General features: G+C 42.3%; 1 long non-coding RNA gene across 1 annotated transcript; it reads right to left on the bottom strand.

Moving 5' to 3' along the window:
* Positions 1 to 195: 195 nt before the first annotated feature.
* On the bottom strand, positions 196 to 14,152 carry LOC138750887 (uncharacterized). Its single transcript, XR_011349573.1, has 3 exons — positions 14,093 to 14,152; positions 6,034 to 6,114; positions 196 to 272 (listed from the first exon to the last, which is right to left on the bottom strand). It is a non-coding gene; the product is annotated as an uncharacterized lncRNA (long non-coding RNA).
* Positions 14,153 to 15,345: the final 1,193 nt, after the last annotated feature.

The following is a 15,345-nucleotide window of genomic DNA, read 5'->3' as shown; positions in this document are numbered from 1 at the left end:
GGTGTCTCTAATATATGCTTATTCATTACCCACCATTATCCATCCCTACTGGTGGTGCGGGCTTTGTTCCCCAAGGCGTCCATATTGGCTGCCCATAGACCATCTCTGCCCCAACGCATTCCTCGGTGTCACCTGCATTAAAATCAAGATGGCATCAGCACCTTTTTGGACACTTTTAGCTGTGTTTCCTCAGTTCTTCTGGCCAGTTTTGTGTTTCGTTCACACATTCCTGCTTCCTGGGGTTGACGGCACTCGTGGAAGATCGCCAGTTCCTGAAACAATTCTTCATTCATCTTATTTGTAACATTTTTACATTTAATTTAACATATGCATTAAAAAACTTAAATTTCTTATTTGAAAATAAGATAAAATTAATGCATAGTGATTTCAAAAGTAACCCCTCCCACAGCTACCCAATAGAAAACAATAAAGAGAGAAAACATCTAGATAGTATTTATAAAAATTGACCAAAACTCTCAAATAAAATCTTGGTTTTCTTGGTTTTAGGAGTCAGAAAGTTCGTGTTGGGTGGTTAAAACTTAATTCCGACAATTGGTAAATACACATCCCAAATCTTCAAAAGAGAAATTCAAATTTGTTCCGTGAATTCGATGTAATTATTTCAAGTGGGAATCAACGGCCTATTTCAGTGTGGCCATCGACCCATTCCCAAATACGCATCGGACTTCCAAGTTACTGCCACACATTTTAACCCTATAACAATTACAGCACAGAAACAGGTCACTTGGCCCTTCTTGTCTGCACTGAACTAAATACTCTCCTCTCGTACCACCTCTCTGCATTCCCCTCCCCTCCAATTTTCCCTGAAATGACAAAATGGACCCTGCCGCCACTATTTCTCCCGGAAGCTCACTCCACTCAGCCACCACTCTGAGTAAAGAAGTTCCCCCTCATGTTACTTCCAAACTTTTACCTCCTGTTTCAATCTCTGCTCTCGCAATGAAAAAAGTCTATCCACATCAACTCGTTCTATCCTCCTAGTAATTTTAAAGACCTCGATCAAATCCCCTCTCAACCATCTGCAATCCAAAGAATAAAGACTTCATTTGCTCAATCTTTCTTTGTAATCTAGTTGCTGATATCCAGGTAACATTGACGTAAATCTTCTCTGCACCCTCTCTACTTTGTTGATAGCTTTCCTCTCATTTGGTGACCAGAAGTGTACACAGTATCTCAACAGGGCCTCACCAATATCTTGTCTAGTCTCAACCTCACTGCCCAACTCCCGTATTCTATGCTATGGTTGATCAAGGCCAGCTATTTGAACAGATTCTTTTCGAGGGACTCTCTGATTACCCTCCAATAATTAACCTATCACTGTCAGGCTCACCTGGTTGGCTTTTGAAGCCGTTTTTAAACAAGGGAACATTAGATTACATCCATTCCTCTGGCACCTCAACCGTGGATAAACAGGTTTTAAACATTTCTGTCAGAGCCCTTGCAATTTCTACTCTTCTTTCCCTCAAGGCCAAGGGAATATCATGTCAGACCTCCATCCACCATCAGATAAAAATCAGCCATCACAAGGTGAAGGCAGGACAGTAGTCTCACCTCTCCAGCACGAGTCACCCCAGGATCAAGTCAGCACTGACTGCAAGAAGTTTCTACATCCTCTTGGTGTCTGTGTGGATTTCCTCCCACACTCCACAGCTCAAGGGGGCCGTAAGTTCATTGGCGATTTGGAAAGCTCAAGACCATGGGGTGGAAGGGCACATTCTGGACCTGGGGGCATCAATTCAATTCAACAGCACAGATGAACCTTTGGGCACGACCTGATCTTTTTCTGGTTTCAAACTCATTATTTTTGAAAATTGTATGTGCACCTCTAATGCAACACGACTGCTGCAAAACAGGCTTCTTGATACATATCCATGACAAGAACTCGGGAGAATCTGATTTGGTTACTAGACTTTTGAACAGAACAGTGTCTGGACATTTTATCCCTAAACTGAAACTTTATAGACATACAGAACAAAAAGAGGGCAAAACAAGCTTGTGTCTCACCAATACCACAATTCATGGACATTTTTAAAGTTCTCAAGGGTGGCAGAAAACACAAACAACAGACAAACTCCTTCCACACTGTCACTTTGAGAGCTTTGGACTCACCATGCTATAAATATTGCCAAGCCATCACTCTCTCTCCAAATCAATGACCCAAAGTCCTGGCTGAGCGATAGATTTGAGACATTTTACCCGCTATGTAGCAATCAGGCACAAGGAAAATTGCTGCTTCCATTGTAAAGTATTTAGGAATCTCAGACCTCAAACAACCTTCACCCCGAAAAACAAGCAATTCTCCACAATAAAACTAGGTTTCCTTCGTGTCTGCAAGCATCTGCTCTCTTGAGTCTGAATGGCACAACTGGGGAAACCATTTCAAACCCATGACCTGAAACAGCATATTCTCTTCCCCTAATTGGAGCTGTCTTGAATTGGCCACCACTGCCCGAGCAAGAATGAACTGGGAGATCTCACACTTGCTCCTTCACAGGTGAGACCTCCCTGTTCATTGGAGCTCCATATTATCCATCTTGCTCTATTTTGTTAACCTTAATCAAGTCTCCTCTCATTCTCCGACACTCCCATGAAAAATAAAAATCATGTATCCTGTAGTTCGCGAGTCCGGACACCAGGTGGTGGTATTATACCTAGATCTCTCTCTCTCTCTCTCCCTCTCTCTTCATGCATGCAGTACTCGGTGTGAACAGGCGGTGGCAGCACTTTACAGCCCTTGCAATCTGCAGCTTGGACAGGAGATGTCGGAGTTTCGGAGACATGGCTGCGGGAAGGGCAGGATTGGGAAATCAATGTTCCCGGGTACACGTCCTATAGAAAAGACAGAAAGTTGGGAAGAGGGGGTGGGGTAGCTCTGTTGGTAAGAAATGAAATTCAGGCCTTTGAAAGGAAAGACATTGAAAGAGGTGGGTAGAGTCTGTTTTGATAGAATTAAGAAATTGTAAAGGCATGAGGACCATAATGGGGGTCATTTACAGGCCTCCGAAAAGTAGCTCAGATATCGGTGGCAGTATAAATCAGGAATTAAGAGTGGCATGTCAAAGTGGTAGCAATACGGTAGTTATGGGGGACTTCAACATGAAGGTGGACTGGGATAATCAGACGGGGGCAGGAACACAAGAGAGTGAGTTTATTGAATGTCTACGAGATACTTTCTTCCATTGATTTAATTATAAATTTGGTTACTCTGTTCTTTCTGTTAATTTTTTTCCCAGTTTTATCCATATTTGAATCCAAATTCAGGTTGAAATCCCCTCCTATTAATATGTTCCCTTGCATATCTGCTACCTTCAAAAAGATATCTTGCATAAACTTTTGATCTTCTTCGTTAGGTGAATATACATTGAGTAGATTCCAAAACTCCGAATATATCTGACATTTTATCATTACATATCTCCCTGCTGGATCTATTATTTCCTCTTCTATTTTAAATGGCACATTTTTACTAATTAATATAGCTACTCCTCTTGCTTTTGAATTATACGATGCTGCTGTTACGTGTCCTACCCAATACGAGATACTTTCTTGGAGCAGCTATTGGAGGAACCTACCAGGGGGAAGTCGATTCTGGACTTGGTGCTGTGCAGCGACGCAGAGTTAATAAGTGACCTCGATGTAGGGGAGCCATTAGGGAAAAGTGACCATGGTATGGTTATTTTTGAGCTGCAATTAGAAAGGGAAAAAGAAAGGAAGTCGGAAGCATCTGTACTGCAGTTAAATAAAGGGGATTATGCAGCTATGAGGGAAGAGCAAGCCAAAATAAAATGGAAAGATACACTAGCTGGGAGGACAATTCGGGAAAAATGGCAGGTGCTTTTGGACATTTTCCACAGGATTCAGGACAAATTTATTCCAAAGTGGAGGAAAGGCTCTAGGAGATGCAAATGGCAGTCGTGGCTAACTAATGAAATCAAGTGCAATATCAAATCCAAAGGGAGTAAGTATAAGATAGCGAAGTGGAGTGGGAAGCTAGAGTATTGGAAAACCTTCAAAGAGCATCAGAGGGTAACTAAGAAAGTCATAAGAGAGGGGAAAATGAAGTATGAGAGGAAATTAGCAAATAATATAATGGAGGATAGCAAAAGCTTTTTTAAATATGTGAAGAGGAAGAAATTGGTTCGGTCTAAAATTGGTCCATTAAGAATGGAAAAGGGTGGAATTATTACCGGAAACAAGGAGTTGGCTGAGGAATTTAACAAATACTTTGCATCTGTCTTCACCAAGGAGGATATAAGTCAAGAGACTTGGGGATCTTTCCTGGGGAAGTAGGGGATCTAATGGATGTCTGGAACTAGAAGGAGGAGGTTGTGAGTAAATTGTTGGGACTGAGGGCTGATAAATCCCCAGGGCCTGATGGGCTGCATCCCAGAAGTTGCTATGGAAATTGTGGAGGCACTGGTCGACATTTTCCAAAGTTCCATAGATTCGGGGGAGGTCCCTGAGGATTGGAGAGTGGCTGATGTGGTGCCGATATTTAAGAAGGGAGTGAGGGAGAAAACAGGAATTTATAGACCGGTCAGCCTGACGTCAGTGGTGGGGAAGATATTGGAATCTATCATAAAAGGAGTAATAGCAGAACACTTAGGCAGAAATAATAGTATAAGGGCTAGTCAGCATGGATTCCTTAAGGGTAAGTGATGCTTGACTAACCTTCTAGAATTTTTCGAGGATGTGACAAAGTGGGTGGACTTGGGAGAGCCAGTGGATGTGGTGTATTTGGACTTCCAGAAGGCCTTTGATAAGGTACCACACGGGAGACTAGTGGGCAAGATCAGGGAGCATGGTATTGGAGGTAAGGTGCTGACATGGATAGGAAATTGGTTAAGAAATAGGAAACAAAGGGTTGGAGTAAGCGGGTCTTTTTCAGGATGGCAGCATGTGACGAGTGGAGTGCCGCAGGGATCGGTATTGGGTCCTCAGTTGTTTGTAATTTATGTAAATGATTTGGATAAGGGGATTATTAATAACATGGGCAGATTTGCAGATGACACTAAACTGGGTGGCGGTGTGGGGTGTGAGGAGGATGTCAGGAAAATGCAGAGGGACTTGGACAGGTTGGGGGTGTGGGCTGCTGAATGGAAGATGACGTTCAATGTGAGCAAATGTGAGGTTATCCATTTTGGGGGCAATAATAGGAAAGGTGAGTATTATTTAAATGGAGACAGGCTAGGGTGTGGGGAGGAGCAAATGGATCTGGGTGTACTTGTTCACCGGCCACTGAAGGCTAACATGCACGTTCAGAAAGCTGTGAAGAAGGCAAATGGCATGTTGGCTTTCATAAAGAGGGGATTGGAGTATAGGAACAGAGACGCCCTTCTGCAGTTGTGCAGGGCCCTGGTGAGACCCCACCTGGAGTATTGCGTCCAGTTCTGGTCTCCAATTTTGAGGAAGGACATACTAGCTATAGAGGATGTGCAGAGCAGATTTACAAGGTTAGTTCCAGGGATGGCGGGGTTGACATATGCTGAAAGGCTAGAAAAACTGGACTTGTATCCGATGAAGTTTAGAAGGATGAGGAGGGACATGATTGAGGCATACAAAATTATCAGGGGCACAGACAGGGTGAAGTCGGATTACTTCTTCCCAGTGATGGGGAGACGAGGACTAGAGGGCATAGTTTAAGAATACAGGGTAGGTCCTTTCGGACGGAGATGAGAAAACATTTTTTTACCCAGAGAAGTGTGAATCTGTGGAATGCTCTGCCACAGAGGGTGGTAGAGGCAGATTCGCTGATTATGTTCAAAAGAGAGTTAGATAAGACTCTAGTGGGCAAAGGAGTTAAGGGTTATGGGGATAAGGCTGGAAAGGGGTACTGATAGTAGTGATCAGCCATGATCCGTAAAATGGCGGTGCTGGCTCGACAGGCCGAAGGGCCTACTCCAGCTCTTATTATCTATTGAACCATTCCTCCAAGATCCCTCTGTTCCTCAATGCCCTCCCCTTCACTGCATACGTCTTGGTTATTCTTCCCAAAATAAAGCCCCTCACACTTACCTACATTAAACTCCATCTGCCCTCTTTCCAAACAGTCCAAATCCTTTTGTAATCCATGAAAACCCTCCTCACTCTCCACAACTTGAAAATAAGCAAAATGTATTACGTTATGTTAAGCTTTTCTTTGAAAATTTTAATAAAATTTAATAGAATATTTCAGGCCAATGGGACGCCAGGCATCATTAATCTTTCTATGTACCGCGTGGTCGTGTGTGAAAGTGTGGCCATTTTGGCCAAAAAAGCGCAGTAAAACGAACCGCGATCACAGGAGTGGCCTCCACAGGCGACCCGCAGCTATATCTTTGAGGTAATTTCATGGAAACAAACGACAACTTAAGCAAATATCAAATCTCATTTATAAAAATGGCACTGGCCTTGTCCTTTGACTGTTGGTTCCGTGATTAGTCAGGGATGACACATGAATGGGGGGGAAAGAAAGTGTTTGAAAACAATGAAATAACAAATGAAGGGCAGGGGAGTGGATGTGGGGTGTGTGGATTTTAGTCAGGCCTTTGACAGGGTTGCCCAGGGTAGATTCATTCTGATAGTCATGAGGCAAAGGATCTGTGGAACCTTGGTTGTGTGGATTCAGAATTAGATTGCCTGCAGAAAAAGGTTCTCAACCTTTATCTTCTCACTCACCTACCACCTTAAGTAATCTCTGAACATTAAGGGATTGCTTCATGTGGTAGGTGAGTGGGAAGGGAAGCTTGAGAATGACGGTTCTAGATTGTTCATATGATTATTTTAAAATAGGGTTTGAACTTTCTTTCCACCCACTTACCACTAAAAGTGGTATGTGAGTGCAAGGAAAAAGGTTGAGAACCATTGGTTTAGTACATTATATTTAAGGAGTGAATATATGGGCTAGAACAACATCAAGGCCTGAAGGGCCTGTACTGTGCTGTGTTCTCTGGATCTGCTGATCAATGGCCAGGGTTACCCATCCAGTATGGACACTGCAACTGAGTAAGGCAAGAGGAAACTTCTTCAGTATTTCCAACCCATCTGCAACCATGACCTAAACGTCAATATTGGTCTCAGCTCAGAAAAGAACGGGGAGGCCACAACTACAATTCAGAGGTTCAGAGATTGTGGTGGATTGAGAGACAGGATCGCCCAATAGGAACTTCTCTTATTTTTGATCATTGAGCCCATGGTAAAACCTTCATTTCACTTCAAGTCACACTTTCCAAGAATGTGTCGACAACATTGAGGACCAGCTGTAGGCCCTGGTGGGTTCACCTTCAAGTCCCAGCAATATCCTAACCAATCTCTGCACTTCTTCAATCACATGGATTCTGCAATTTGGTGACTTGGTCCTCCAAATATGAACCAGCTAAAGCAACCTGTAAAAATCCAGTTTAATCCAAATATTTTTAGTCTCTTCCAGGAAAAATATTCTAGGATCCATTGGGAGTGTTCAAAATTTTAATTTTGGACCAAAATGTATATATTTTGGACAAACCCAAGTAGAATATATAAACATAGAAAAATAGGTGCAGGATTCGGCCATTTGGCCCTTCAAACCTACCCTGCCATTCAATACGATCATGGCTGATCAGTACCCAGTTCCTGCCTTCTCTCCATACCTCCTGATCCCCTTAGCCACAAGGGCCAATTCTAACCTACTCTTGAACATTGACAAGGAACCAGCCTCAACTACTTTCTGTAGCAAAGAATTCCATAGATCCATCATCCTCCAAGAGAGGAAATCTTTCCTCATCTCGGTCCTGAAAACCTTCCCCCAATGCCTGAAGAGGGCGCATAAAATCAGTGAACTGGTGCGGACTCGAAAGGCCAACATGGCCTGTTTCCGCTCCGTAAATGGTTATATGGTTATAGTATGGTTATCCTTAAACTGTAACCCCTGGTTCTGTTTTTCCCAGCATTGCAAACAACCTACCCGCATCTAGTCTGTCTAAACCCTTTAGAATTTTGTTTCTATAAGATCCCCCTTCAATTTCCTAAATTCCAGAGAATAAAAGCCTAGTCTATCCAACCTTTCTTCATCTGCAAGTCCTTCCTTCAATGGTATCAGTCTAGTGAATCTTCTCTGCACCCACTCCACAGCGAGGATGTCCTTCCTCGGATTAAAGAGGCCAAAACGGCACGCAGTATTGCAGGTGTGGTCTCACCAAGGCCGTGTATGGCTGCAGCAGGATCTCTGTACTCAAATCCTCTTGCTATGAATGCCTTCCTCACCGCCTGTTGCACCTGCATGCCCACTTTCAACGACTGATGCACAGCAACACCCAAGTCTCTCTGCATTTCCTGAACAGATACCGTTGAGATAATAGTCCTCTTTCCTGTTCTTGCCTCCAAAGTGGATCACCTCACATTTATCCACATAAAAGAACCTACTTTATTACATCCAAGACAAATCTGATAATGTCAAATTAAATTTATTTAAATTGGGTTTCAAGTATAATCGATGTAAAAAAGATTATATTGTGCCAGTCTCGACCTGACATTAATAATTTTAGTTGTACTTAATGATTTTCATATTTTAACTTTCAAATCAGATTCCCATTTTAATCTTGATTTATGAATTTCTAATTTAGGAGCGTTTTTTCTGTACATTTCTGAAATAACTCCATTAGTGATCACAGACAAAGGAACAGAACCAGGCCACTAGGCCCATCGAGTCTGTTCCATAAATCTACACTAAGCTACTCTACACTAGTTCTCATTTTTGGCCTTTCCCCCATAATCCCTTGATGCCCTCACTAATGAGATATTTGTCGTTCTTTTTAAAATACTCCCAGCGATCTGGCTTCCACTGCTTTATGCCGCAGTGAGTTCCACACATCCACGACCCTCTGGCTAAAGAAGTTCTTCCTGATCTCTTTTATATGGATAACCTCTCATTTTCAGACTATGAATAGTTTTCCGCCTGTTTAATATTTCCACTGGGAGACGAGGCTTGTATTATACGTTATCTTTTCTAATGGAATACAAGACCTCCTTTCTGAATGCCACCATTGAATACTCGTCATTTTCTAGCCCCAGCTAAAGCCAATCTCAAAGAGCAATTTGAGATTCATCTAATTTTAATTCTAAACTCAATTTCTTCATATCACCCAATAAAAATACCTTAGGATCAAGTGAAAGTTTAAATTTTAATAAGTTCCTTGATTCTATCCCAGAAAGGTTTCACGTAATCAAGTCGAGTGCAAGAAAGAGCCAACTTGCTCATGGCACCTAAAGCACCGATTTACGTGAAACTCCACGAGTTCCACCTACCTACTTCCCTTGCCCATAACCCTCCCACCCCCTCGCATCCATGTACTCATATAACCTCATCTTAAATGACAGAATTGACCCTGGCGCAACTTCTTCCAGTAGATCATTCCACTCAGCCACCACTCTGAGTGAAGAAGCATCCTCTTGTATTACTTAAGTTTTGCCCCTTAACTTATGACCCCTTGTTCCAATCTCTGCTCCCCTTAGGGGAAAGAGCCTATTCACGGCTACTCTATCTATTCCCTTGATAATTTTAAATACCTCTATCAAATCCCCGCTCAACCCTCTACGCTCCAATGAATGAAGTCCCAGTCTACTCAATCTTTCTACGTATTCAAAATACTGCAATCCAGGCAACATTTTCGTCAAACTTCTTTGCACTCTCTCTACCTTATTGATATCCTTCCTATAATTTGGAGTCCAGAACGGCATACAATACTCCAAACTTGGCCTCACCAACACTCTGAACATCACCTCCCCAGATCCTATATTCCATGCTATGATTTATAAAGGCCAGCGTACCCAAAGCCTTCTATCTCCATGGGAATCCACCTTCAAATTTAAAACTAATTTGGCAGGGGGAAGGGAACAGGACTGATAGGGAAGCAGATAGGAGAGTGAATATAGGGGTGGTTCTGTTAGACGGTGAAACAATAAGGAAAAAGGGAACTAAAAGTGATAGGAGAGTAGGGGCAAGTGCATCGAGAACAAAGATGGAGGGAGAATGGAGATATGGTATCAAGGTATTGTGTATGAATGCACGGAGTGTAAGGAATAAAATGGATGAGCTTGAGGCGCAAATGGCAATGGGAGGTTATGACATTGTCGGAGTTACGGAGACATGGCTGCGGGAAAGGCAGGATTGGGAAATCAATGTTCCCGGGTACACGTCCTATAGAAAAAACAGAAAGTTAGGAAGAGGAGGTGGGGTAGCTCTGTTGGTAAGAAATGAAATTCAGGCGTTTGAAAGGAAAGATATTGAAACAGGTGGGTAGAGTCTGTTTGGATAGAATTAAGAAATTGTAAAGGCATGAGACCATAATGGGAGTCATTTACAGGCCTCCGAAAATTAACTCAGATCTCGGTAGAAGTATAAATCAGGAATTAACAGTGGCATGTCAAAGTGGTAGCAATACAGTAGTTATGGGGGACTTCAACATGAAGGTGGAATGGGATAATCAGACGGGGGCAGGAACACATGAGTGAGTTTATTGAATGTCTACGAGATACTTTCTTGGAGCAGCTAGTGGAGGAACATAGCATGGGGAAGTCGATTCTGGACTTGGTGCTGTGCAGCAACGCAGAGTTAATAAGTGACTTCGATGTAGGAGAGCCATTAGGGAATAGTGAGCATGGTATGGTTACTTTTGAGCTGCAATTAGAAAGGGAAAAAGAAAGGAAGTCGGAAGCATCTGTACTGCAGTTAAATAAAGGGGATGATGCAGCTATGAGGGAGGAGCTAGCCAAAATAAAATGGAAAGATACACTAGCTGGGAGGACAACTGGGGAAAATGGCAGGTATTTTTGGACATTTTTTTTTACAGGATTCAAGACAAATTTATTCCAAAGTGGAGGAAAGGCTCTAGGAGATGCAAATGGCAGCCGTGGCTAACTAATGAAATCAAGTGCAATATCAAATCCAAAGGGTGTAAGTATAAGATAGCGAAGCGGAGTGGGAAGTTAGAGGATTGGGAAACCTTCAAAGAGCATCAGAGGGTAACTAAGAAAGTCATAAGAGAGGGGAAAATGAACTACGAGAGGAAATTAGCAAATAATATAATGGAGGATAGCAAAAGCTTTTTTAAATATGTGAAGAGGAAGAAATTGGTTCGTTCTAAAATTGGCCCATTAAGAATGGAAAAGGGTGGAATTATTACCGGAAACAAGGAGTTAGCTGAGGAATTTAACAAATACTTTGCATCTGTCTTCACCAAGGAGGATATAGGTTATGGTCAGTTAGGGGGTAGTGGTCATGCGGTATCAAGAGACTTGGGGAACTTTCCTGGGTAAGTAGGGGATCTAATGCATATCCAGATCTAGAAGGAGGAGGTTGTGAGAAAATTGTTGGGACTGAGGGCTGATAAATCCCCAGGGCCTGATGGGCTGCATCCCAGGGTGCTTAAAGAAGTTGCTATGGAAATTGTGGAGGCACTGGTCGACATTTTCCAAAGTTCCATAGATTCGGGGGAGGTCCCTGAGGATTGGAGAGTGGCTGATGTGGTGCCGATTTTTAAGAAGGGAGGGAGGGAGAAAACGGGAAATTATAGACCGGTCAGCCTGATGTCAGTGGTGGGGAAGATATTGGAATCTATCATAAAAGGAGTAATACCAGAACACTTAGGCAGAAATAATAGTATAAGGGCTAGTCAGCATGGATTCCTTAAGGGTAAGTCATGCTTGACTAACCTTCTGGAATTTTTCGAGGATGTGACAAAGAGGGTGGACTTGGGAGAGCCAGTGGATGTGGTGTATTTGGACTTCCAGAAGGCCTTTGATAAGGTACCGCAGGGGAGACTAGTGGGTAAGATCAGGGAGCATGGTATTGGAGGTAAGGTGCTGACATGGATAGGAAATTGGTTAAGAAATAGAAAACAAAAGGTTGGAGTAAGCGGGTCTTTTTCAGGATGGCAGGATATGACGAGTGGATTCCCGCAGGAATCGGTATTGGGTCCTCAGTTGTTTGTAATTTATGTAAATGATTTCGATGAGGGGATTATTAATAACATGAGCAAATTTGCAGCTGACACTAAACGGGGTGGCAGTGTGGGGTGTGAGGAGGACGTCAGGAAAATGCAGAGGGACTTGGACAGGTTGGGGGTGTGGGCTGCTGAATGGAAGATGACGTTCAATGTGAGCAAATGTGAGGTTATCCATTTCGGGGGCAATAATAGGAAAGCTGAGTATTATTTAAATGGAGACAAGCGAGGGAGTGGGGAGGAGCAAATGGATCTGGGTGTACTTGTTCACCGGTCACTGAAGGCTAACATGCACGTTCAGAAAGCTGTGAAATGGGCAAATGGCATGTTGGCTTTCATAAAGAGCGGATTGGAGTATAGGAACAGAGACGCCCTTCTGCAGTTGTACAGGGCCCTGGTGAGACCCCACCTGGAGTATTGCACCCAGTACTGGTCTCCAATTTTGAGGAAGGACATACTAGCTATAGAGGATATGCAGCGCAGATTTACAAGGTTAGTTGCAGCGATGGCGGGGTTTACATATGCTGAAAGGCTAGAAAAACTAGACTTGTATCCGATGGAGTTTAGAAGGATGAGGGGGGACATGATTGAGGTATACAAAATTATCAGTGGGATGGACAGGGTGAAGTCGGATTACTTGTTCCCAGTGATGGGGTAGACGAAGACTAGAGGGCATAGTTTAAGAATACAGGGTAGGCCCTTTAGGACGGAGATGAGAAAACATTGTTTTACCCAGAGAAGTGTGAATCTGTGGAATGCTCTGCCACAGAGGGTGGTAGAGGCAGATTCGCTGATTATGTTCAAAAGAGAGTTAGATAAGACTCTTGTGGGCAAAGGAGTTCAGGGTTATGGGGATAAGGCTGGAAAGGGGTACTGATAGTAGTGATCAGCCATGATCTGTGAAATGGCGGTCACTGAAGGCTCGACAGGCAGAAGGGCCTACTCCTGCTCCTATTGTCTATTGAACCATTCTTCCAAGATCCCTCTGTTCCTCAATGCCCTCCCCTTCACTGCATACGTCTTGGTTATTCTTACCAAAATAAAGCCCCTCACACTTACCTATATTAAACTCCATCTGCCATCTTTCCAAACAGTCCAAATCCTTTTGTACTCCATGAAAACCCTCCTCACTCTCCACAACTCTTGAAAATAAGCCAAATGTATTACGTTATGTTAAGCTTCTCTTTGAAAATTTTAATTTCACATGCATTAAATGCGTACGTAAATTTCTCATTCAAAGATAATGAAAAATTAATACATAGTATTTTTTTTAATTCCCCCTGCCCAACAACCCAATAGAAAAGATAGATAACGTCTGGAAAGTATTTATAAAAAAATTACTAAAAAACTATCAAATAAAATCTAACAAATTTTCTTGATTTTAGGAGTCAGAAGGTTCAGGTTGGGCGATTACAACTTAATTCCTACAGTTTATAAATAGGATTCCCAAATCTTTCCAAAAATTTCAAATTTGTTACAGAAATTACATGTAATTATTTCAAGTGTCAAGGGACTTGGGGGGTTCTCGTTCAGGAAAACATAGTGAGTGGGTAACCACCAGGTTGGATCGGCAGGAAAAGAAAGCAAATTCTATGTTGGCCTTTGTTTCTAGGGTAGGGAGGTGTTGATGGGGCATGGGAGAGACCTCATTTGGAGAACTGCGAAGTTTATCTTAAAAAGGATGTGCTGATGTTGGAGAGAGAGCAGAGATTTACCAGGATGATATATCTCCACTCTTCATTGGATTATAGAAGAAGGAGAGGAGATTTCAGAAACCTTTCCAATGCTGAAAGGATTGGACAGTAGATGTGAATAATGTTTCCCTTGGATAAAAAGAAATTGTCTTAGAATTGGAAGGTACCTATTTAAAGCAGATGAGAAATTTATTTCACCAGAAGGTCATGGAATTTGTTGCTGGATTGTTGAGAGAGTTTAAGTGGTGGGGGGGGGGGCGGAATTAATAGATGTTTAATGAGTCAGGGTATCAAGGGATCAGGGGAAAAAGCCATAACTTGGAATGAGAGGCGAGAACTGTTTAGATCAGGGGATAGCAGACACAGTGGGCTGAATGGCCAACTTCTGTTCCTTGTGATTTGACACCATTTTAACTAATGTACCTTTGAGAATTTTAACATCCATCCATATGTCCTCTGTATTTTGGATGTGAAACAACGGCTGTGCAGGAGAAGCCAGTGAGTTGGTGAGACCAATTGCTCTTCAGACTGGAGGCCTGTGATGAGAGATGTGCCTCAGGGATAGGTGCTGGAACAATAATGTGGTGAATTGGATTAGCAAGTTGGCAGGTGACACCAAGAACGGAGGAGTTGTGGACAGCCAGAAAATCTTGCAGAAGGATCTGGACCAGCTGGAGAAAGGGCAGATGGAATTTAATGCAGACAAGTGTGAGGTGTCACATTTTGAAGGGCAAACCAAGAAAAGATAGACACGGTGAACGGTCGGGCACTGAGGAGTGAGGTTGAACAGAGGGACATGGTAAACGGGTGTCATTCCATGCAAGTGCTGTCACAGGTGGATTTGGGCGGGAATTGAAGATACCCAAGTTAACTAAAATTGAAAATTGTAAATGGGGCAAAAAAAGGGATCTATTTCAGAAATGTTTGTGACAACAGAAAATGGCTAAACCAACTTTAGATTAAATGGGAGATTCTTCTTTTGAATTAACCCAAGAAGAACGGACTACTTACTATGTGTGAAGATGGTGGATTAAATTGATGAATGTGCGATATAATTGGGTGAATTATCATTTTTTTTTACATCAGTTGTATTTAACTCCAGGAAAAAAAGATAAGGATTTAGTCATTCAGACTAATGTTTTCATTGTGGGATTCAAATTAATACTTTTTTTTGTCTATCTGGTTGTGTGATAAAGTTAAGCCTTTGAGGATTTATTTGAAACTACTTTAAAGAAACTCTTTTTATGTTCGATCCACTGCTTTTTCTAATGCGGTATATTACAACTTGAACAACGGGATTAAGAATGGATAAACCTCAAATTGAGTTTATTCAGTTAGTATTAGCAGTGGCCAGTAAATGCATTGCGATGACGTGGAAAATTAGGTTTGGTGTTTTCATTCTGCCGCAACGAATTGATATGATTTTTCTCTCCCTCAGTCGAGGGAGTTTGGGGGGGGTTAATTATGGGGAGGGGGGATGGAATATAGTTTTTTTTGGGAGGTTGGTTTATTTTGTTTACTATGTATTTTATATGTTCATAAATAAAGTTTAAAAAAAGATACACAACCAGTGTTTCAGGCTTGTGCCTTTTAACAGGGCTACGAGTATCTGTACTCTATAAAGGTTCACTGCTTGATCAGATGAGCTTCTCCAGCATTTGTGTCCTTACAGAATT

This window comes from Narcine bancroftii, unplaced genomic scaffold, assembly GCF_036971445.1.
Source record: "Narcine bancroftii isolate sNarBan1 unplaced genomic scaffold, sNarBan1.hap1 Scaffold_294, whole genome shotgun sequence".
Taxonomy (NCBI): Eukaryota; Metazoa; Chordata; class Chondrichthyes; order Torpediniformes; family Narcinidae; genus Narcine; species Narcine bancroftii.
This window is presented reverse-complemented; position numbering and strand designations above follow the sequence as displayed.